This window comes from Lynx rufus, unplaced genomic scaffold (genome assembly GCF_022079265.1).
Source record: "Lynx rufus isolate CCGP_SWC_20201006 ecotype Redwood Valley unplaced genomic scaffold, mLynRuf1.p SCAF_3, whole genome shotgun sequence".
In the NCBI taxonomy this organism is placed as follows: Eukaryota; Metazoa; Chordata; class Mammalia; order Carnivora; family Felidae; genus Lynx; species Lynx rufus.
The window spans coordinates 139,475,360-139,498,159 of NW_025814845.1; the positions used below are offsets into that span (position 1 = coordinate 139,475,360).

Sequence of the window (22,800 nt, forward strand, 5' to 3'; positions counted from 1 at the left end):
TATTTATTTTGAGAGAGAGAACCCAAGCAGGAGCACAAATGGGGGGGGGGGTTGCAGAGACAGAGAGGGGAACAGAGAACCCCAAGTAGGTTCTGCACTGTCAGTGCACAACCTGACTCAAGGCTCCATCTCAGGAACTGTGAGATCATGACCTGAGCTGAAATCAAGAGTCACCTGGGTGGCTCAGTTGGTTAAGCGGCTCAGGTCACGATGTCACAGTTCGTGAATTAGAGCCCTGCGTCTGTCTCTTTGCAGACAGCTTGGAGCCTGCTAAGGAATCTGTGTCTCCCTCGTTCTTTGCCCCTCCCCCACTTGTGTGTGTGTGCGTGTGCTCTCTCTCTCTCTCTCTCAAAAATAAACACTAGGGGCGCCTGGGTGGCGCAGTCGGTTAAGCGTCCGACTTCAGCCAGGTCACGATCTCGTGGTCCGTGAGTTCGAGCCCCGCGTCGGGCTCTGGGCTGTTGGCTCGGAGCCTGGAGCCTGTTTCCGATTCTGTGTCTCCCTCTCTCTCTGCCCCTCCCCCGTTCATGCTCTGTCTCTCTCTGTCCCAAAAATAAATAAAAAACGTTGAAAAAAAATTTAAAAAAATAAAAAAATAAAAAAATAAATAAACACTAAAAAAAAAAAAAAAGAGTTGGATGCTTAACCCACTGAGCCACCAAGGTTCCCCTTCATGGGTAATTGTTAAGAGCAAATATGTTAAATAAATAAAAAGGTTTATAGGTAGACTTTTTAATAGCTTCCAAAATCTTTGGTGACCTGAAACTTTGAAGTTTTGCTAGGTTAAATGGTAAATTCAGTTGAATTCATTGGATATATAAGTCTTTTCCAAATAAAATAAAATACTGAAACATTCATTCCTGAACATGGGTTTATCTGCTTTTGGCTTCTTATTACAGAGAAACTAAAGATAAATTTAGGTCTGCTGGTGAACATGTTTTATGCTTTATTGAAAGTTACACCATGCGGGGCACCTGGGTGGCTCAGTCGGTTGAGTGTCCGACTTCGGCTCAGGTCACGATCTCGCGGTCCGTGAGTTCGAGCCCCGCGTCAGGCTCTGGGCTGATGGCTCAGAGCCTGGAGCCTGCTTCTGATTCTGTGTCTCCCTCTCTCTCTGCCCCTCCCCCATTCATGCTCTGTCTCTCTCTGTCTCAAAAATAAATAAATGTTAAAAAAAAAAATTAAAAAAAAAAAGAAAGTTATACCATGAAAAAACACATTTCTAGAAATTAAGAAATATCTCCATAAATTTTCCAGAGTTCTAAAGAATTCTGGCGTAATGGTTCAAAATTGGTTACTATTTAGTTTTCACTGGAGATTAAGGTTTTAAAAGTTAAAATTCCGTTAAATGTAATTGAGACTGTGAGAAATGATAAGGAAAGCAACTTTGTATGCAGGGAAAATAGGAGGTTTGTAAGAAAGCTATAAGAATGTGATAATACAGGGGCGCCTGGGTGGCGCAGTCGGTTAAGCGTCCGACTTCAGCCAGGTCACGATCTCGCGGTCCGTGAGTTCGAGCCCCGCGTCGGGCTCTGGGCTGATGGCTCAGAGCCTGGAGACTGCTTCTGATTCTGTGTCTCCCTCTCTCTCTGCGCCTCCCCCGTTCATGCTCTGTCTCTCTCTGTCCCAAAAATAAATAAACGTTGAAAAAAAAAAATTTTAATAAAAAAAAGAATGTGATAATACATTTTTATTGAAGGGGGGAAAAAGTGATTTTGTCCTAAATTGAGACTGATTGTTTAGAGAGGGAAGCCTTATGACAAAATCTAATGAAAAAGAAAGCTGTAGAAAGTTTGTGAAGGAGAATCTTTGGAAAAGAATGGTATGTGTGCATGGTCAGGACTGAATAAAAGTGGAGTAAATGAGTATTAATAGTACACTAGTAAGAGACTGGAATTTGGTTTTTCTCTCTGTTAAGATGACAACGTTTTCTTGGACTGTTGGTTTACTTTTAATAAGAAATTATGAACAAAGGGTGATTTTGTTTTTGTTTTTGTTTTTGTTTTTTAATCTACCCCAGAACAAAATGTCTATGTTTTGTCTTCATCAGGTCTTTGATTACTTAAGAAAACTAAATCTTCTCAATATTAAAGGACCTAAGTTTTGCTAACAACTAGATATCCTTCTGTAGAATCTCTTATTGCCACCTGGGCTAAATAGATAATTAAACATTAAGTTTCATAATGAGCTATAATCCTACTTAGGTATGTGTTTTAATCTGATTTTTTAAAAACTTTCTCATAGTTTTTTTTTTTTTTTAATGTTTATTTATTTTTGAGGGAGAGAGAAAGAGACCAAGTGCAATGGGGGAGAGGCAGAGAGAGAGGGAGACAGAATCCAAAGCAGGCTCTAGGCTCTGAGCTGTCAGCACAGAGCCTGATGCAGGGCTCGAACGCACAAACTGTGAGATCATGTCCTGAGCCAAAGTAGGACATTTAACCGACCCAGGTGCCCCACTTTCTCATAGTTTTTTAATTAAATGTTTATTTATTTTTCGAGAGAGAGAGCACACACACATGCACAAACAGGGGAGGGGGACAGAGAGAGAGAGAAACAGAGAGAGAATCCCAAGCAGGCTCTATGCTGTCAGCATAGAGCCCAACACAGGGCTCGATCTTGTGAACCTTGAGATCATGACTTCAGCGAAAATCTAGAGTTGGACAGTCACTTAACCAACTGAGCCACCCAAGTGCCCCTAAACTTTCTGATATTTTTAACAAACTTATGAAAAAATTCAAATTCTAAATAAAGTCTTTTTAACCAATTAGGCTTGTTTATTTTGTGTGTTAAGTTACATGGGAAGCATTGTCAAAGCAATGATGATAAATCCTCTTAGCTTATATTGTGTGGATAAATGCCATAAATTATATAAAATTCCTCAAGTTTTAATGTGCCCTGATATAAGGTAATCACATGTACTCCTAATTGTTAAAATGCTGTGTGTCACAAAAATAACCAAATTTCCTTATCAACTACAATGTAATGAAATCCCATCAGATTTTTAACCATGGCCATTTTGAAGCTTTTGTCATTTACAATCATTTCACGCTGATACACTTACAAATGTGTTTCAGTTTTAAGGAGATTCATGAAAAAGGACTTTTGACAAACACACGATTCTCATATCTTTAAGATCATAAAACTAAACTAAGAATTTCCAGAACTAATGGAAAAACTGCATTCAAACAGAACAAGAGGGGCACCTGGGTGGCTCAGTCAGTTGAGCGTCTGACTTCGGCTCAGGTCATGATCTCACAGTTTGTGGGTTCAAGCCCCGCGTCGGGCTCTGTGCTGACAGCTCGGAGCCTGGAGCCTGCTTTGCATTCTGTGTCTGTCTCTCGCCTGTTCACACTCTCTCTCTCTCTCAAAAATAAATAAACATAAAAAAAAATTTTTTTTTTAAAAGAACACGAATTAGTAACATTAGAATAAGAATTAGTAACAAGAATTAGTAACAGGAACAAGAATTGAGAAAGACGATTATGTTTTTTTTTACTCTTGTCTGAAACATTGACAGCTCTCTAATGTTTGCTTTTCCAGTTTAAGGAAACTGGAAAGTAAACACATTGACATGTTGATGATTTCTCCCTACCTGAACCATCCAGAATTCAGAAACTCTCAGTGAGTATTCTTTCATGGCAATGATAGTCTTTTGCTTAAGTTCAATGAAAATCTTCTCCTTGTAAAAGAACACCATTGAAAACATTGGTAAGATTACCAAGGCTTTGACTGGAATGTCATATTTGAGAGGCATGCAGAGACTCAGATATGACCAGACAACTTTAAAGAAATAAAGTTGAGTTTGGGAGCCAATAGAACCCCTCGGAAATTTTGGCTTGATACATTGCTTACAGAGCTCCCAGCAGCCTTACCAAGTGAGTAAAGAAGGTAACTCCTTGGCAAATGTAGGAATCTCAGGATATTTTGGAGACCTCTAGAAGGGAGGAATTCACCCAAAGCTATAGGTATGGCAAGTATTTGGCTTGGCTTCTGGCCTTGGGAGGCTATTAAAAAGTTCAACCTGAAATTCCTTATTCAAATGTTCCGGCAGGGGTGTCTGGGTGGCTCAGTTGATTAAGCATCAGGCTCTTGATTTCAGCTCTGGTCTTGATCTCACAGTCGTGGGATAGGAGCCCTGTGTCTGGTTCCACAATGAATGTGGAGCCTGCTCAGAATTCTCTCTACCTCTTCCTCTGCCCTTCCCCCAGTGGCACATGTGGGCCCACTTTTTCTCTCAAAAACAAAAAACAAGGTAAAACAAAAACCAAAAAAAATTCTGGCAAAGCAGAATGAAAAGACCTATGTGGTATTCTTGCCACACTTATGTAAATAATTAGGCCAGGTGTGTTAAAATTAAATTTATTTTACAAATAAATTAGTCTTAATCTGGCTATCTGATAAATATGAGGGTGATTTCAGAGAGAAAAATTATGTTTCGAAAACACACCTTTGTGGATGTTAGAGGATGTTAGATTCTAGTTCTGGTTGTCTTTGAGTGTTGGTTGTTTGCCTATTAAACTGGGTTAGAACCTGAATTCTTCTTCCTACTTAACGAGCTATGGCTCTCCAAACTAAGGTTTCCAATTTTCTCCCTTCTCTTGACTTGAAATCACTGAGAACTAAATCTGCTGTCTTTCCTACATCCCTGCAAACTGAAGCTGGACAATGTGAGAGAAATGTCAGAGAAATTGTTGCAATAGCTCCCATCACTCTGTGGGCCACTCAGAAGGATCACCAGAGTCATTGGCACTATGAACCAGAAAAATCCGTCAGATTATGTCTGCCTGCACTCACTCCATCTGAGGATGCTTTGAGTGCAGCACCTAAAAATCCCCTTATTGGCAGCATTTAGACTCAGACACTAGATCTATAATTCGCTCCACGCTGTGTTTTTCTATTGTTTCCTTAGAAATGCCTCTTATTAATTACCCAGGTGCTTGCTGAACAAGGCAGAGTCTATATGATAGTTAAACACCACCTGCTGCACTTACGTTTTTTCCTCAGAAGAACCCATATTGACAAAATTAGACAACAGACTACTTGCCTCCAACAAACCTTGGAACATGAATCAGAATAGGAAACTGGTTCTCAAGGCCCTTTCCCTGGATTCCTAAAAGAATTTATTTGATTTTAGGGGTGCCTGAGTAGCTCAGTTGGTTAAGCGTCTGATTCTTGATTTTGACTCAGGTCATGATCTCATGGTTTGGGAGTTCAAGCCCCACATCAGCACAGAGCCTGCTTGGGATTCTCTCTCTCCCTCTCTCTCTCTGCCCCTCTTCCTTGTGCTCTCTCTCTGTCTCTCTCAAAATAAATCAATAAACTTATAAAATAAATAAATGAACTTAAAAAAAAGAGAATTCATTCAATTTTAGGGGGACAAATGCCTAGGGTTGCTTCTAAGACCCCAATGGCAAAAAGAGCGTTCCGGAATATTTCATAAGTCTGGTCAAATTGTTCTATTCCACAATTGCCTCTCTTTGACCCTGTCCAACAAGAAGCAGTCAGATGAGAGATGATGTCCCCTTGTCCTGATCCCTCAAGATTATGGAACAGAACGTTGATGTTGGGGAATTATAACTTAGCATGACTAACTCCACGTTGCTTCTGTTTCCCTGCTACTGTGCCCTGGAGCTTAGAAACTTCTACTTGGCCCTGCATATAGACATGTTGCAGCTAAGATTTGCAAACTTCTGCTTTTCACCTGAAATATATCTCGCCCAAGGAGATAAGGGAGTACATGTAGAAATGACTATGCTATATTTAAGATTCACAGAAATGATATGACTAGATTCCTATACAGTAAGATCAATTGACTAGAGACAAAGAACTTACACACCTTCCTGAGATATAATCAGAGGTCAGTCATCTTTTGGCTCCCCCCCCTTCCCACTTTTCCTAACATAAAAGAAGCTCAAATTTCATGCGGGAGGGAGATGGTTCTTTGGGACAATAGTCTGCCATCTCACAGGTTTGCTGGCTTTCCAGATAAAGTCACTTGCTTTGCCCCCAGCATCTTGCCTCTCGACTTATTGGCTTGTCATGTAGTGTGAGCAGAGGAAGCTTGGACTTGGGTGACATAGCTACATTTTACTGACTAACCACGTTGTATGCGCTGTTTCAAGTGTTTGTCTAAAAACCTAATTGAAAAATAAATAAATAAATAAATAAATAACTATCTAATTGAATCTCTGTAGCTAACTTCTGAAGCAGCGACTATTATTATCTTCAATATACAGAACTGAGAAATGAGCTTACAATGTGTAACTTAGGCAAAGTCCAATATGATTGTGTTCTTATAAGAACAGGAGGAGGCATTGTGAATGCATGGGTACATAGAAGAAGCCATGTGAAGACACAGGCATAAGCAGGCCATTGGCAAGCCAAAGAGAGAGGCCTCTGAAGCAAACGAACCCACAACACCTTGATTTGGACTCCTGGCCTCCAGAACTGGGAGAAAGTAAAGGTCTGTGGTATTTTGTTTGGCCGCCTTGATGATTAATACAGGTATCACCACTCTTTTGAATACTGCTTAGCTGAATGGTGTGAATGCTATCACACTGTAATTTTATCTTATTTTTATTTATTATTTTTTAAGTAAAGTAGCTATTTATTCGGCCCCTTGTCATACCAAAATGTTTTGTGCATATACCACTATAATTAGCATGTCCTCTGTAACAGGTAAAATTGTACATCAAATTATATTTCATATTACCTGATTATATAAAAAATGTAAAGCGAAAATGATTTATCAATTCCTTTTAACGTTACTAGTAAACAATTCAGGAGTGGAAATGAAGCACAAAATCTTAGTAAAAGATGACACAGGGAGAGGGGTGCCTGGGTGGCTCAGTCGATTAAGTGTCTGACTTCAGCTCAAGTCATGATCTCACGGTCCGTGAGTTCCAGCGTCGGGCTCTGTGCCGACAGCTCAGAGCCTGGAGCCTGCTTCAGATTCTGTGTCTCCCTCACTCTCTGAACTCTCCCTGCTTGAGCTTGGTTTCTGTCTCTCTCTCAAAAATAAATAAACATTAAAAATTTGTTTTTAAAAATAAAGAAAATATGACACAGGAAGAGCAATAATGTAATTCTCATTTAAATTGTCATTATTTGTTATGAATATACAAAGACAAATTTCTCAAATGTTATATTCACTAAGATTCTGGCAATAGCTTCATGTAGCAAGACACAGCATCCCAGGCCTGCCACTCATCTTGTTTATGGTAAGTCTCAGCTTCAACACGAAGCTGTCTAAAGAAAAAAAAAAGTCAAAAGCCTGCTTTTTTTACATGCTAAGTATCTCGGGAAGCATGCCATTAAACACAGTATGGATTTTAGGTAGCAAGAATAAGGAGTTAATAAAAGATAAACCCGGCAGCCTAAACAAAAGGCATACAGAAATGAAATAACGATCACTGGGTGCGTAAAATTTTCCTGACTGGTTAAAACTAACAGCATAAAACATGCATTTTAGAACCTTTCGCTGTCAAGTGCAAAAAGTACCAGTGTCTATTTGCAATGATTCCTCTCCAAAGCCAGAGCGTAGTCAAAATTAAATCAAATGCTGTAACACATTCTAATGCTAAAAAAAATACAGTATCGGGGCGCCTGGGTGGCTCAGTCGGTTAAGTGGCCGACTTTGGCTCAGGTCATGATCTCGCGGTCCGTGAGTTCGAGCCCCGCGTCGGGCTCTGTGCTGACAGCTCAGAGCCTGGAGCCTGTTTCAGATTCTGTGTCTCCCTCTCTCTGACCCTCCCCTGTTCATGCTCTGTCTCTCTCTGTCTCAAAAATAAATAAACGTTAAAAAAAAATAATACAGTATCATTGAAGCGGAGATAAATCCCAGAGCTTTTGGGGCTTTGTCGTGCTGCAAAGGGCTGTCACTCTGGTTCATTGAAAGCAGCAAATGACAAGAGTCCAAGGATGTCTAAGGGCAAGACTGCTGTACCCACAGCTCTGACCTCCCCATGAAGCATGGCTACTGTGTCCACAAACATAGGATGTATGAAGAGAAAAGGCACACTATTCTGCTGGCTAAAGAGAGAGATTGTGAACCACCCCTCCCCACCCTAAAAGCTCCTTCCCAGGTAAAAAAGTATTTAAGAGGAGAAAACTAAAATATGCTTATCTACAGAGTAAGGATTTTGAAACATCAATGTAATCCCTATTTCAAAATGTTAACTAGAGTCATCTGATCATTTCTGATTATATCTTAATGATATATCCAGATTCGATTTCTGTTGATTTATCATTAGATACTTCTAGTCAAAAATATTAACTTTATCCCCAAATATCTTAGCCAGTAGTGCAACTGCAATGTATTATCTCCCAGAGTCGTTAAGCACTGGAAGAGAAAAAAAAAAAAGATGTTCAAGCAGCAGGCAACAGTTACGGCCCTTTCACACAACGGCATCTGAGTGGCTATTGAACAGTCCAGGAATAATTGTAAAGACAAGAAAATTCATGCATTTTAGTAATTATGTCATAATTTTCACAGTTGAAATTTTCTTAGACATTGCACTTTGTAAGGGAATCCTGATTTTTCTTAATGTTATGGTGAGTCAGGACTTGAACTAGGAGCCTTCTTTTTCTTCTCACAGTGTTTCTTTAATGTTTATTTATTTTTGAGAGAGAGAGAGACAGAGAGCGAGAGGCAGAGGGGCAGAGAGAGAAGGAGTTACAGAATCCGAAGAAGGCTCCAGGCTCTGAGCTGTCAGCACGTAGCCCGACGCGGGGCTCGAACTCACAGACCGCGAGATCATGACCTGAGCTGAAGCTGGATGCTAAACCGACTGAGCCACCCAGACGCCCCTTCTCACTGTGTGTCTTATGGTTCTTTTTCTTTTTTGTTTTTTCTTTTTCTCATTCTTCACTGTGTTTCTTCTTTTTTGCTCACACTTCTTCTTATTTATTTATTTAGCCGGGATATTTTATTTATTTATTTATTTATTTATTTATTTATTTATTTATTGCTGGCATATTTTATTTTATTTATTTATTTTTAAATATAATTTATTGTCAAATTGCCTAACATATAGTGTGTACAGTGTGCTCTTGGTTTTTGATGTAGATTCCCATGGTTCATCACTTACATACAACACCCAGTGTTCGTCCCAACAAGTGCCCTCCTCAATGCCTATCACCCATTTTACCTTCTCCCACACCCTCCCATGCTAGTACTTCTTCAGTATGATCTGATTCTGATAAGGACTCAGATGATAAAGGTTTATCTCCAGGATACATCTTTCTTTTCCTGCTGACTCCTTTAATGTCCTTTCCTTTCTCAGTTGGATCCTTTGACTTCTTTTTCTTTGTTTAAACTATCCTTACTGTCTGATTCCGTTTCTGACATGGAGCTTTCAGAAGATTTACGGGAATCGTTCTTCTTTTTCTCTTTTTTCTTTCTCCTTGTTTTTTATCCTCATCTTCAGCATCTGAAGAACTGCTGGAAGAATCAGAGCTTGGTGAAGAAGACGACGAGTACCTGCCAGATTTCTTCTTTTCTCTTTTCTTTTTCTGTCTGTTTTTGGATGAGCTCTCACTGCCACTTAATAATTTTTCCCTGTGTTTTTCTAGTTCTTTCTTCAAGTTCTCATTCATTTTTTCTTCAAATTCAGCCAATGCCTTAGGGCTTTTCTTTTTCTTCTCTAGCTGTTCTTTTCTTTTCATTTTTTTAATATTTATTTTTGAGAAAGAGAGAGACAGAGAGAGCACACGCGCACACGCACAAATCGGGGAGAGGCAGAGAGAGAGGAAGACACAGAGTCTGAAGCAGGCTCCAGTCTCTGAGCTGTCGGCACAGAACTGGATGCGGAACTTGAACTCACGAACCGTGAGATCATGACCCGAGCCGAAGTCAGATGCTTAACTGACTGAGCCACCCAGGTATCCCTCCAGCTGTTCTTTTACTTCTTCCCAGGTAGGCCTTGATCGATTCAGATAATCTTGGATTGTTGGCCCTGAAGACCAGATTGGATCCCTGATCTGGCCACTGCTATCGGGTTCATACAGGCCACCCAATTGTCCCGCTTCCCCAGGGCGCAGGACTAAACACACGGTCAGACACCGAGGGAGCCAGAGAGGCGGCCAAAGTGGGTGCCCCGCACGTCCTCTGTCACACTGCAGTTTTAAATTATAATCTCCTGATTACTAATAAACTTCATCGTCTTTTTATTTTTTTGTGGAGTATTAATGATTTCTCTACTCTGATATACCTTCTATAATATACCCATTTTTATATCAGGTTTTGTCTTAGCTCCAGCTGCTGTAACAAAATACCATATGCCAGATGGCTTACGCATTTACTTCTCATAGTTCTGGAAGCTAGAAATCTGAGATCAGAGTGCTAACATGCTGTGGTTTTAGGGAGGGCCCTCTTCCTGGCTTGGTGATGGCCACCTTCTCACTCTCTGTGCAAATGGCCTTTCCAGGTGCAACAGGTTTCCCTCCTCTTATTGGAGGACTAATCCCATTGTGAGGGCTTCACCATCATGACCTTATCTAAACCTAATTAACTTCCAAAAGCCCCACCTCCAAGTACCATCATATTCCAAGTAAGGGCTCAACATTTGAATTTTGGGGAGAAACACATGTTCAATCTATAATAGGTTTTCTTTTTCTTATAGACCAATAAAAAATTTTGAAATGTTCTAGAAATTGGGGCGCCTGGGTGGCTCAGTCGGTTGAGCGTCCGACTTCGGCTCAGATCATGATCTCGAGGTTTGTGAGTTCGAGCCCCACGTCGGGCTCTGTGCTGACAGCTCAGAGCCTGGAGCCTGCTTCGGATTCTGTGTCTCCCTCTCTCTCTGCCCTTCCTCTGCTCATGCTCTGTCTCTCTCTGTCTCAAAAATAAATAAAACATTAAAAAAAATGTTCTAGAGGGGCGCCTGGGTGGCGCAGTCGGTTAAGCGTCCGACTTCAGCCAGGTCACGATCTCGCGGTCCACGAGTTCGAGCCCCGCGTCGGGCTCTGGGCTGATGGCTCAGAGCCTGGAGCCTGTTTCCGATTCTGTGTCTCCCTCTCTCTCTGCCCCTCCCCCATTCATGCTCTGTCTCTCTCTGTCCCAAAAATAAATAAACGTTGAAAAAAAAAAAAAAATTAAAAAAAAAATGTTCTAGAAATGAATCTTTAATCATATACACTGCTGATATCATCTTTGATTTATAGCTTCCCTGTTTAGTCTTCATATATATATTTTTTATGAAAAAAATTAATTTGGTAGAATGTGTCCATTCTTTCCCTTAGAGATTACTTCTTCTCTTCTATTGAATATATTATTCCCAGTCAGAGTTAAAGAGATATTCCCATTCATCAGTGAAATGACTGCCCCTACCCTACCCCAGTATATGCTGGGTACATCTGACTCTGGCCAGGGCTGTTACATTGAGAAAAATGGAAAGCTTTGACTTTACTCAGGTATGGCCAACGCATGAGGCCAACTGTTGTTTCCATCAGGAAACAGCTACCATTGAAAAGATAGTTTATTATTTACATTTGTCAAGAGGAGAGGGCATACCACATCATGCAGAGTCATGCAGAATTACCAGGGTTAGTCAGGAGGCAATAGAAAAAGCCTAGGCTTGAGCCTTTATTGGAGTTTTCAAGGGAATGAATGGGTGAAGCAGCTGAACAGGTTTAGGATTGGTGCCTTCGGATAGGGGTGGTTTCTCTTTGTCCAGTACCTGGGGTGATTTCAGGGGCAGTGTTCAGAGCTTCAAGAGCCCTAATAAAAGCAGGCTTGATGCTGGAATGGTCTCAGAAGTGGTTGGTTTACATATCAAAGCCAGAGTCTCAGACAAATTGTTTGCTCTCTCTAGGGATTAAGTAACCAAAGGAGAGGCTGTCCCTTCCTGGATACACACACACACACACACACACACACAACGGAATATTATCCAGTCACTAAAAAAAGATTTAGTGACATTTGTATCACATGTGACACATTTGTGACAACTTGGATGAAACTTGAGAGCATTACGCTGTGTCTGAAATAAATCAGATGGAGAAAGGCAAATACTATAGGATCTCATTTACAAGTGAAATCTTAACCAAAAAAAAAAAAAAAAAATCCAAACTCATAGAAAACAAGATCAGACTTGTAGTTACCAGAGAGGGGGTGGCGGGGAGGGAGAAAGGTGGAGGGAGATGGTCAAAGGTACAAACTTATAAGGTACATAAGCGCTGGAGATGAAATGTGCATCCTGATGACTATAGCTGACACGGCCGTAGGATATATTTGAGAGTTAAGAGAGAGTTGATGATAGATATTAACTAAACTTACCATGGTAATCAGTTCATAATATATGTAATATATTTACATAATATATGTAAATTATGTTGAATACCTTAAACTTATATAGACTATAAATCAATTATATCTTAAAAACTGGGGGAAAATATGATTGAAATGCTGACTACTAGAGAAATTAATTATATTTTTATAAAATGAGTTCTCAAAACCTTTATCCTTTGCTTTCCTAAAATAACAGAGTTATGAGTAGTAAAACAGCACACACATCTATTCCATAATTTAAGATATAATTATTATGAGTTAATCACTGGTCATGTAGTATGAAATATGAGACAAGTAGACTGAACACTAAAATATATGCCATTTTGGGGTATCTGGGTGGCTCAGTAGGTTGAGCATCCAACTCTTGATTTTGGCACAGGTCATGATCCTAGGATTGTGGGATCAAACCCTGCATTGGGCTCCATGCTGGGTATGGGAACTACTTAAGATTCTCTCTCTCTCTCTCTCTCTCTCTCTCTATCTCTCTCTCTTTCTCTCTCTCTCTCTCCCTCTGCCCCTCTTCTTTGCTTCCTTGCTCTCACTCTTATAATATAATATAATATAATATAATATAATATAATATAATATAAAAATGTATGCAATTTAAATGAGTAAATTTCAGGAGAAAAACAGCATCATAATTTTTCTTTTACTCAAATTTTATAAATTTTGCTAGAGTGTAAATTTGACATCTATGAATTAGTTAGGAAGATTAGTCACCCAACTCTGCAAATGTCTTAGTTATTAAACTTAGCTACTCAGTTCTGTCTTGGTTTATTGTGTGAAAAGAGAATTTTGTCAGCCCTTTTTGGAGGATCCCATACGACTGATTCAATTTCCATTTCGTGAAATACACCCTCTTCATCTCTTTCTGGAATTCTTCTATACGAAGTGAGTTTTTAAAAAATGGTCTAAACACTTCCAACTTCCTCCTGATTTCCATTTCTCCAACAAAGCAGAAAGCTGAAGACTTCTGCCTAAATCTGTGTCTTCCAACCATTGTCAACATGGACTTCTAAGACACTTAACAAACTGTTGAATTTACAGGATACGTGTATATATAACATGAGGTGAAGTCATAAAGTACATTTACTGGCATTGATAAAATGTGAATGGTAAATAAAACATGCTCAATTTGAAGTCTTTGCTTTTAGAACTGCAAAATTGCAATTTCTAGTTGATTCCCTTGTCATTTCCATGGAACAACACAAATTCTATATTCTCATTAGTTATTGATATAGAAGAATAAAAAGTGACTCTCTTGATGTTGAAAACATAAAACACTAACTCTTGAAATCATGTTATCCAAAACATAACAGAGATTATACATTATCTTAAGGACATTCCATAGTACAGAAAGAAAATGTAACAACATACAGAGTTCCAACGAGTTCACAATTCATCTGTGATTTGACAGATAGTAAGAGAGTTTGAAGTAGGTACAATAGAGATGTCAGGCCAAAGTTTTTGTGTGAAAGTATCGGTGAAGGTATAAATATAAGACCTATATTACTCATATTAAAAAATGAGACCTCTCCAACTCATGATCCAGAAAAAGCCAGTCCATGTGTTTTGGACCCCATCACCCACTTGAATCCTGAGTTTGCCAGCAGTATCTCTTTGGTGGTAAGGATGTAAAAGCATTTTTTTTAAATGTTCATTTATTTTTGGGGCGCCTGGGTGGCGCAGTCGGTTAAGCGTCCGACTTCAGCCAGGTCACGATCTCCAGGTCCGGGAGTTCAAGCCCCGCGTCGGGCTCTGGGCTGATGGCTCGGAGCCTGGAGCCTGTTTCCGATTCTGTGTCTCCCTCTCTCTCTGCCCCTCCCCCGTTCATGCTCTGTCTCTCTCTGTCCCAAAAATAAATAAACGTTGAAAAAAAATTAAAAATAAATAAATAAATAAATAAATGTTCATTTATTTTTGAGAGAGAGACAGAGACAGAGCATGAGTGGGGGAGGGGCAGAGAGAGAGAGAGACACAGAATCTGAAGTGGGCTCCAGGCTCTGAGCTGTCAGAACAGAGACTGATGCAGGGCTCCAACTCACAAACCGTGAGATCATGAGCTGAATCAAAGTCAGATGTTTAACTCACTTAAGCACCCAGGCACTTCTGTAAAAGCATTTCTGAAGAAGAGTCTGAACAAACCTACGGAAAATCCATAGGGCCTCTTTCTATCTGCCCGTCAGCATCAAACCCTCCAAAATTCAGGACAGTAGGGTAAAAAGTAGATGTGTTGGGATTATATGGAAAGTTTGTGTCTTTCCATATTTCGTACTTGTTTTGTCTTCTGACAAGTCTATGGGCAGTTTTAGGATCTAGTGTTAAAGCCACCTTAATGTGTTAATAATTTTTTTGCAGGACAAAAATGTGAAAGAGATAATAACTCTCTTTAATTAATATAAAAAAACTTCGGGAGTTTTTAGGTTTTTATGTCTGTTATGTATGTATATGTCCAATACCTATCAGTAAATATAAGTCTGCCTGGACACACTTCTTTGCTATTTCACATAGCATTGTTGTTTGCCGGGAGCCGATCCATCCAGACTTCCTGATGGCACAGCCTGAGTGGTTGGCGGAAGGGCAACGCAGAGCAACCCTCCGAATGGGAAGCTACTGGTATCCCTTCTCTTACTCATCATGGCCATCCCCATGGTCCAATTGGCATTGATGATTCAAAATAAACCCATGGGGGCAAACTCGGGGATATTTTCTGGGGATGACCCCCAGGACAAAAAAGAAACCTTATATCCAACTGGTGCCACCCCTGCCTGCCCGTCCCCTACCTAAAGGAAGGATAGCCCCATATATTTCCCAGCCAAGGAGGGGGACTAATGGGTTCAAAATCCCCATTCTGGCAACAAAGGAATGTATCTATGGATAAAAGTTACTCCAACCCCTAGGCCCACTTGGCCCCCAGGAGGCTTTCAAGATGGTAACTGGACCTGGTGGGTTAGGGTACAGAATGGTTCATTAGTTCCTAGGTATACATTGTCTCTCTGGGAGCGCATAAGGCTGGGTTCCCAGGGCTCTCTTGGCTCCCTCCCAGCACCCCAGACCGAAGGGAATACTTTTGGTCCTTGTACCGCAAATGGCTCAAAGGAACAATTAAGAAGTCATGTCTCTGTAAATGTTCCACTTGAGGTGTTGAGAGTTAGATGACCTTTCATGAAAATAGCGAAGCAAACGCTTTATAAACTATAAATAAATGTAGACACATAATGAAAATAATATGAAGAAATTAATCAATAAGCAAAGCGCAGGAGGGAACGTTACAAGAAAATAACCATGATGTTCCTTAATGGGTGATTGCACAAAGGAACATTTTTAGAATTAGGTAAAGCCGAGAAACATAGATGACGCACGCTACAAGGAAATTGCTAACAAATATAATGCCACGTTTGCCACAATAAAGCGGCCAGTCTAACAAGCTGTTAGTTTGTTATTTTTGTTATTTTGTTATTTGTTATTTTCGCCGATGCCGTTCATCCTTCGGGAACCCCTGGACCTGCTGGAGCCGGACTCTGGCAGTTGTTGTTTTGTTTCGTTTTCTTTTTCTTTTAGGATTGGAACTATGATCTGAATAATGGCCTTTGTTTTCAATTAGTTATTCTTCAAGATCCTTCTGTTCCATCAAAAATAATTTTTAAAAAAGGGCATCCTATTCCTCTTCCAGTAAAATGCTGTAGTTCTTCATATTCAGAGTGTAATTCCCCCCTCTACTTTTTCACCTTCCACCTTAAGGCAAGTACTTTTGAGACTTGGATTTCTAACTGCCTTTCAGCATTTTCAACCTGCTTCTTCAGGGGCTCACTGTAGCCTTTGAACTGCTTCCTTGTAACCCGCTGCAGCTTGCTCAGTGGGTGTCAGGGTGTGGTCCTGGAGGTCAGAGGAGACCCTGCACTGGGGACACAATAGCTCCAGATCCTTCTCACAGAACAGAGCCAGAATCTGCACTTCTCACACAAGGGTTTTGTTAGTGGAAACTGGGTTTGCCTCTTGGTGGGTATTGAGCCAAAAGACACAAACAAGCCAAAGGATAAGGAAAAGAAAGGGTTTTACTTGCAACAAGGGAACACCAGGGATGTTTCCCAAAGCCGTGTTTCCCCAAACAACAAAATTAGGGAAGTTTTAAGTTAGGGGTGCATGCATATTCATGAAGGGGCTGGGCAAAGGAGAGTTCAGTATAGAAGTTGGGCAAAAGTCTTCCCCCTGTTGCTCTCTATTTCTCTCTCAAAATAAATAAAAATAAACGTAAAAAAAAAAAAAAAGAAAGGATTGGGGCAAAAGACATCCTAAATTGACAGAGTCCAGGTCCTAGCCGATTGAAGTTACAAGGGCCAGCAAGGGTCAGCGTCATCAATTCTCTGCTCCAGTTAGTCTGGTATTTGAGTGTTCAAAGGGGGTTAAATCCTGCAAAAAACGACCCAAGAACATGTGTTAGATAAATCTTTGCTTTTGAAACTGCACTGGGAGTTTTTACCATTGATTTATCATCTCGGTTACAGTTAGGTTATTTCCCGGCTAGGTAGAGGCTGTTTTTGCATTTTCTTTGTTCCCTTAAAACCCTTAACTACTGAGGTTTTTGCATTTCTTTGTAATTCCGACACCTCCTAGGAAGTTCCGCAAGAAGTGTGCTCGAGCAAGTCAGGCAAAGATCATACAATGGCCGGGGGCCTAAAATGTCCTTTCTTAGGTCTCAAAGCCAAGTCTCTTTCTTTTTCCAGGGACCCCTAACTCTTGCCGCTTAGTCTCTCTTCCCTTTTGTTCCTTGTGGTGGGAAGCTGCTTAACAATATCATACATGGGACAAAAGTGGGTGTTCCTCTTTAAGTCCCTGTCAGGGCAGTGGTGGAGACAGATGAAACAGGGGACATGTCTTATAGGTCTTCCCAGCACTGGTGGATGCAGGAGCCACAGAAGTCGTGCCTGTGGTCAAGGGTCATTGGGTCTCTCAGATAATCCAGGCAGATGGGGCAGCTGGCCTCTGCTTGGAGCTGCGCAGGTTGGCTTTATAGGTCATTGTGCAGAGTGGGTTTCTTTCTGAGGTTTCCATCTTAAAAAAGGACTGATTTCACAATATATGTGAATCAAACCTCATGCTGTATACCTTAAACTTACACAGTGATGTATGTCAATTATTTCACAACAAACTGGAAAACATTTTCAAAAACGTCAGGGGCTTGTGGGGTGGGGCTGGTTCTCCAGGAGCTAAGGAAAAACGAGAAGCTGGTGAATCCTCAACTTCTCCTTTTGAAATCAGTACATAGTAAGCTACAGTCCCTGAAGTTTGGTTCTGCTCTTTTCCTTTATTTCCAGAGGAATCTTCCCAAGAAGAGCCACAGATCTCCAGATAACTAATCTTCCTGTATTCACTGGCCCACATGAATTGAAGGTCACTATGGAGTCCTGTTGGTCAGAAAAGAACGCAAATTACAAGTACTATATTGTTCCTAGGGACAAGATATTCTCTTTTTATTTTTATTTATTTATTTTTATTTTATTTTTTAAATTTACATCCAAGTTAGTTAGCATATAGTGCAACAATGATTTCAAGGGTAGATTCCTTAATGTCCCTTACCCATTTAGCCCATCCCCCTTCCCACAGTCCCTCTAGTAACCCTCTGTTTGTTCTCCATATGTAAGAGTCTCTTATGTTTTTATCCCCCTCCCTGTTTTTATATTACTTTTGCTTCCCTTCCCTTGTGTTTATCTATTCTGTGTCTTAAAGTCCTCATATGAGTGAAGTCATATATTTGTCTTTCTCTAATTTCGCTTAGCATAATACCCTCTAGTTCCATCCGCGTAGTTGCAAATGGCAAGATTTCATTCTTTTTGATTGCCGACTAATACTCCATGGTATGTCCATTGATGGACATTTGGGCCCTTTCCATACTTTGGCTATTGTGGATAGTGCTACTATAAACATTGGGGTGCATGTGCCCCTTTGAAACAGCATGCCTGTATCCCTTTGATAAATACCTAGCATGTGCCCCTTCAAAAGAGGATACCTGTATCCCTTGGATAAATACCTAATAGTGCAATTGCTGGGTCCTGAGGTAGTTCTGTTTTTAATTTTTTGAGGAACCTGCATACTGTTTTCCAGAGTGGCTACACCAGCTTGCATTCCCACCAGCAGTGTAAGAGAGCCTCTTTCTCCACATCCCTGCTGTTGTCCACATCCACATCTGTTGTTGTCTGAGTTGTTAATGTTAGCTATTCTGAGAGGTGTAAGGTGGTATCTCATTGTGGTTTTGATTTGTATTTCCCTGATGATGAGTGATGTTGAGCATTTTTTCATGTGTCGGTTGGCCACCTGGATGTCTTCAAGATATTCCCTTTTTAAAAGGATGCTCAGGGGAACCTGGATGGCTCAGTCAGTTGAGCGTCCGACTTCAGCTCAGATCAGGATCTCACTGTCTGTGAGTTCGAGCCCCATGTCAGGTTCTGTGCTGACAGCTCAGAGCCTGGAGCCTGTTTTGGATTCTGTGTCTCCGACTCTCTCTGCCCAACCCCCGCCCCCCCCCCCCCACACACACTCATGCTCTGTCTCTCACTCTCTCTCTGTCAAAAATAAACATTAAAAAAAAATTTTTAAAGGATGTCCAGTGAAACATTTATTCTTCCTTCGTGACATGAACAGCACTTCATGTTGGTCAAATAATAAGGAAAGTTACTACCAAAGATATATTCCACTAGTTTTTAAAATAAGGTAGGGGCAGGGCACCTGGGTAACTCAGTCGATTAAGTCTCCAACTCTTGATTTTGGCTCAGGTCATGATTTCAGAGTGTGTGAGTTTGAGCCCTGGGCTGGGCTCTGTGCTGACAGCATGGAGCCTGCTTGGGATTTTCTGTCTCCCTCTCTCTGCCCATCCCCTGCTCATGTGCTCTCTCTCTCTCTCTCAAAATACATAAATAAACATTTAGTAAAATAAAGTAAGGCAGGGGCACCTGGCTGGCTCAGTTGGTAGAGCATCTGACTCTTGATCTCAGGGTTGTGATCAATTCAAGCCCCATGTGATCAATTCAAGCCCCATGTTGGGGATGGAGCCAACCTAAAAATAAAATAAAATAAATTAAAATAAAATAAAATTAAATTAAATTACATTAAAATAAATAAAAAAGCAGAAACCATTATTATTTTACAATCCCAAATTTATTTTTTCATTTTTTTCAACGTTTTTTTTTTTTTTTTTTGGGGGGGACAGAGAGAGACAGAGCATGAACGGGGGAGGGGCAGAGAGAGAGGGAGACACAGAATCGGAAACAGGCTCCAGGCTCTGAGCCATCAGCCCAGAGCCCGACACGGGGCTCGAACTCCCGGACCTGGAGATCGTGACCTGGCTGAAGTCGGACGCTTAACCGACTGCGCCACCCAGGCGCCCCACCATCCCAAATTTATTAAAAGGTTTAGGCAATGACCAGTATGCCTACTAACATCACAAAAAGTGAGGAAAAAACTAAGAACAAAACAAGCATTACTGACCTCATGAAGAGAGCACATAACAGAGTGAAAAGATTTTCCTTTAATCAGGAACACAAATACCTGCACCCAAAAATATTGCTGTGAAACTTCTTTAAAATTAAAATTGTCTACTGAGGGGCGCCTGGGTGGCTCAGTCGGTTAAGCGTCCGACTTCAGCTCAGGTCACGATCTCACGGTCCGTGAGTTCGAGCCCCGCGTCGGGCTCTGAGCTGATGATGGCCCAGAGCCTGGAGCCTGCTTCCGATTCTGTGTCTCCCTCTCTCTCTGACCCTCCCCTGTTCATGCTCTGCCTCTCTCTGTCTCAAAAATAAATAAACATTAAAAAAGAAAAAATTAAAAAAAAAATTGTCTACTGAATGTCATGAAAACAATTCATGTGTGAAAATGGCTACACAGTGACTTCATGTGTTCTAGTCCATTCCCTAGAATCTGGACATTACCTGAAACAGCTTCCTGTGCAAACCTTCCAAATAACCTACTCATATGAGAGTATATATTGCATGAGTTTGGGTATATGTATTTAGGAAATGGGAGCATCCTGTGTATTCTGTAAATTTTTCTTTGAATATTTTATCTAGGAGGTAGTCCATGTCCTCACATATAGTTCATTCTATTTTGAAATGTGTTGCACACTTGGGTAAATGTCTAAATGGGAAATATTAAAAATGTAATAAATGTTCTTTGGAGAGCTTTAGGGTGTGCTTTCCCCTCCATTGCTATCCCCCCAACATGTTTTCTTCAACTTGTTAGCTAAAAATACTCACTGGTTTATATATATTTACTCACTGGTTTATATCTAAAGGCTACTGAAAGATACAAATCAACAGCCAATGAAGGGATGAATAGGGCAAGATTCCAAAAGAGCTTCTGTCCTTTCAGAGTTTGGGGCCCAGCATGGTGGCTGGTGAACCTCTGGCTTACCAACCTGCAAGCTTTCCAAACTCCCCTCCTTGTTTGGGTTTTTGTGGAGGCTTCACTGCTTCGCGATTATTGGTCATTGGTGACTGTGATTCACCCTCCAGCCTCTCCCCACATCGCCAGAAATCAGGGGTGGGACTGTATATTCCAACCCTCCATTCTTGGTCAGTTCCTCTGGCAACCAGCCCTCCCACCCCAAGATCTTCAGGGAATTTCTAAAAGTCACCTCGCTGCCATAAAATCAGTTATGGTTGAGCTTGTTATGAATAACAAAACACCCATTTCACCCTTACACACTGAAGGAACTGAAGACAAGAGACTAAGCATTACAACAGAAGATACTTCCATTACTCTTATCACCCGCAAAGGTACAAGTGTTTTAGGGGCTGTGAGACAGAAACCATGCACAAAGACCAAAAATATATATGAGAAGTATATGTGGGACATCTGGATGATGACCACATGACAGTAGGCTATTCGTCTGAGAATCCAGCTGTCTGATTTCAATTGAAAGTAATACGTTAACTTTATTATTCCTTCTGCAAATACCTCTTTCGGTCCCACTTGGGTACTAACTTATGAGTTAAGAAGTACTTAGTTACTGATCCTTCAGCCTTGAAGACTTTATCAAGTTGTCCAACTAATTCACCTTAAGAAGAACTTCAAGGAGAGACCTGGGTGAGCCTGAGTTGGTGGGGCATAATCCTCCTACAGGGTGGGACAGACCCACCCAAGCACTCACTGAGATGCAAATTGATCCAAAGAGGATTGTTTTTTCAACGCTAACTACACCCTCACCTACGACAAGTAATCTCAGTAATCCCACACTAGGTGAAGTGGTTACAGCAGAACTCCTCACTCCTTCACAGTCTGGGAGGAGGGTGGGGTATTGAAGATTTTAAAAACCGCCTGCTGTATGGTTTGGCCTTATTTTGGCTCTCAAGTTTGTCACAGGAATATAAATATTAGCAACTCGAGTTAAATTGGGACTAATGCCTTTAATCACTTAGCCTTACAACCCCCAGCTACCCTCAGGATCTCTTCCCATTCTCCCCCTCCAGCAGGGTCATTGAGCATGCACATGCGCAGGCCCATAGCTGCCACCACTTCCGGGGAAACAGGCCAATCACAGCACGGAACAAATGTGAGTCTCTGACGCAGGAAACCGCGCTCTGCGGGGGGGATGTTGGGGTCGTTAATCTGTGGCCAGCCTGTCTTTGAACCGAGTGCGAGTGCGCGGCGCCTTGCTTGAGCCGCTGAACCGCTTGCTGCAGGTAAGCAGGAAGGGCCTTTCGTCCTGAGGCTTAGCTGAGCAAGGGCTTCCTGGGCCTCTTCTGGGCTCCATATGTGGGGGTGCTTGTGCACGACTGGGTCTCTCAGATTCTTGCAAGACTCTTTGAGAACTACAGGAATCCCCTTACAAGTAACCCCTGTCCCCCCCCAAAAAAAATTTGTTTTTTTTTAAAGAAATACAGGATCCTGGGCCTCAGCTTAAATCCATGTAGTCGTAACGGAGGTGGTATGACTGCGTTACATGAGATTTTTATCAGGACGACAGTTTTCAAGTTTGCAAAGTGGCCACGTGATCTCCAAAGAAGGATTGTTGGGGTGTGAAGGTAAGAACCTCCAACCCAGGGGCGCCTGGGTGGCGCAGTCGGTTAAGCGTCCGACTTCAGCCAGGTCACGATCTCGCGGTCCGTGAGTTCGAGCCCCGCGTCAGGCTCTGGGCTGATGGCCCGGAGCCTGGAGCCTGTTTCCGATTCTGTGTCTCCCTCTCTCTCTGCCCCTCTCCCGTTCATGCTCTGTCTCTCTCTGTCCCAAAAATAAATAAACGTTGAAAAAAAAAAAATTAAAAAAAAAAAAAGAACCTCCAACCCACAGTGCCAGCACCTCCCTGACGTAGTCAGTGTCATCCTTTGCTCCTCATTTGTAGGCCTTGTAGGTACGGAATTTTCCTTTTTCTTAACTGTAAGGTGAGGCTCTGGTATGTTAAACATCATTTCAAGTCGCAGGGATCAAATCTTGAGAGCTGAGGATCTACTACAAATTTAGTTTATTAGCCTAACTTTTTTTTTTTTATTGAGTTCATACTAGCCAATATTTTTCAGCAG

General features: G+C 41.2%; 1 pseudogene; it reads right to left on the reverse strand.

The window, feature by feature from the left end:
- Positions 1-5,358: 5,358 nt before the first annotated feature.
- LOC124521174 (protein FAM133B-like) lies at positions 5,359-21,784 on the reverse strand (annotated as a pseudogene).
- Positions 21,785-22,800: the final 1,016 nt, after the last annotated feature.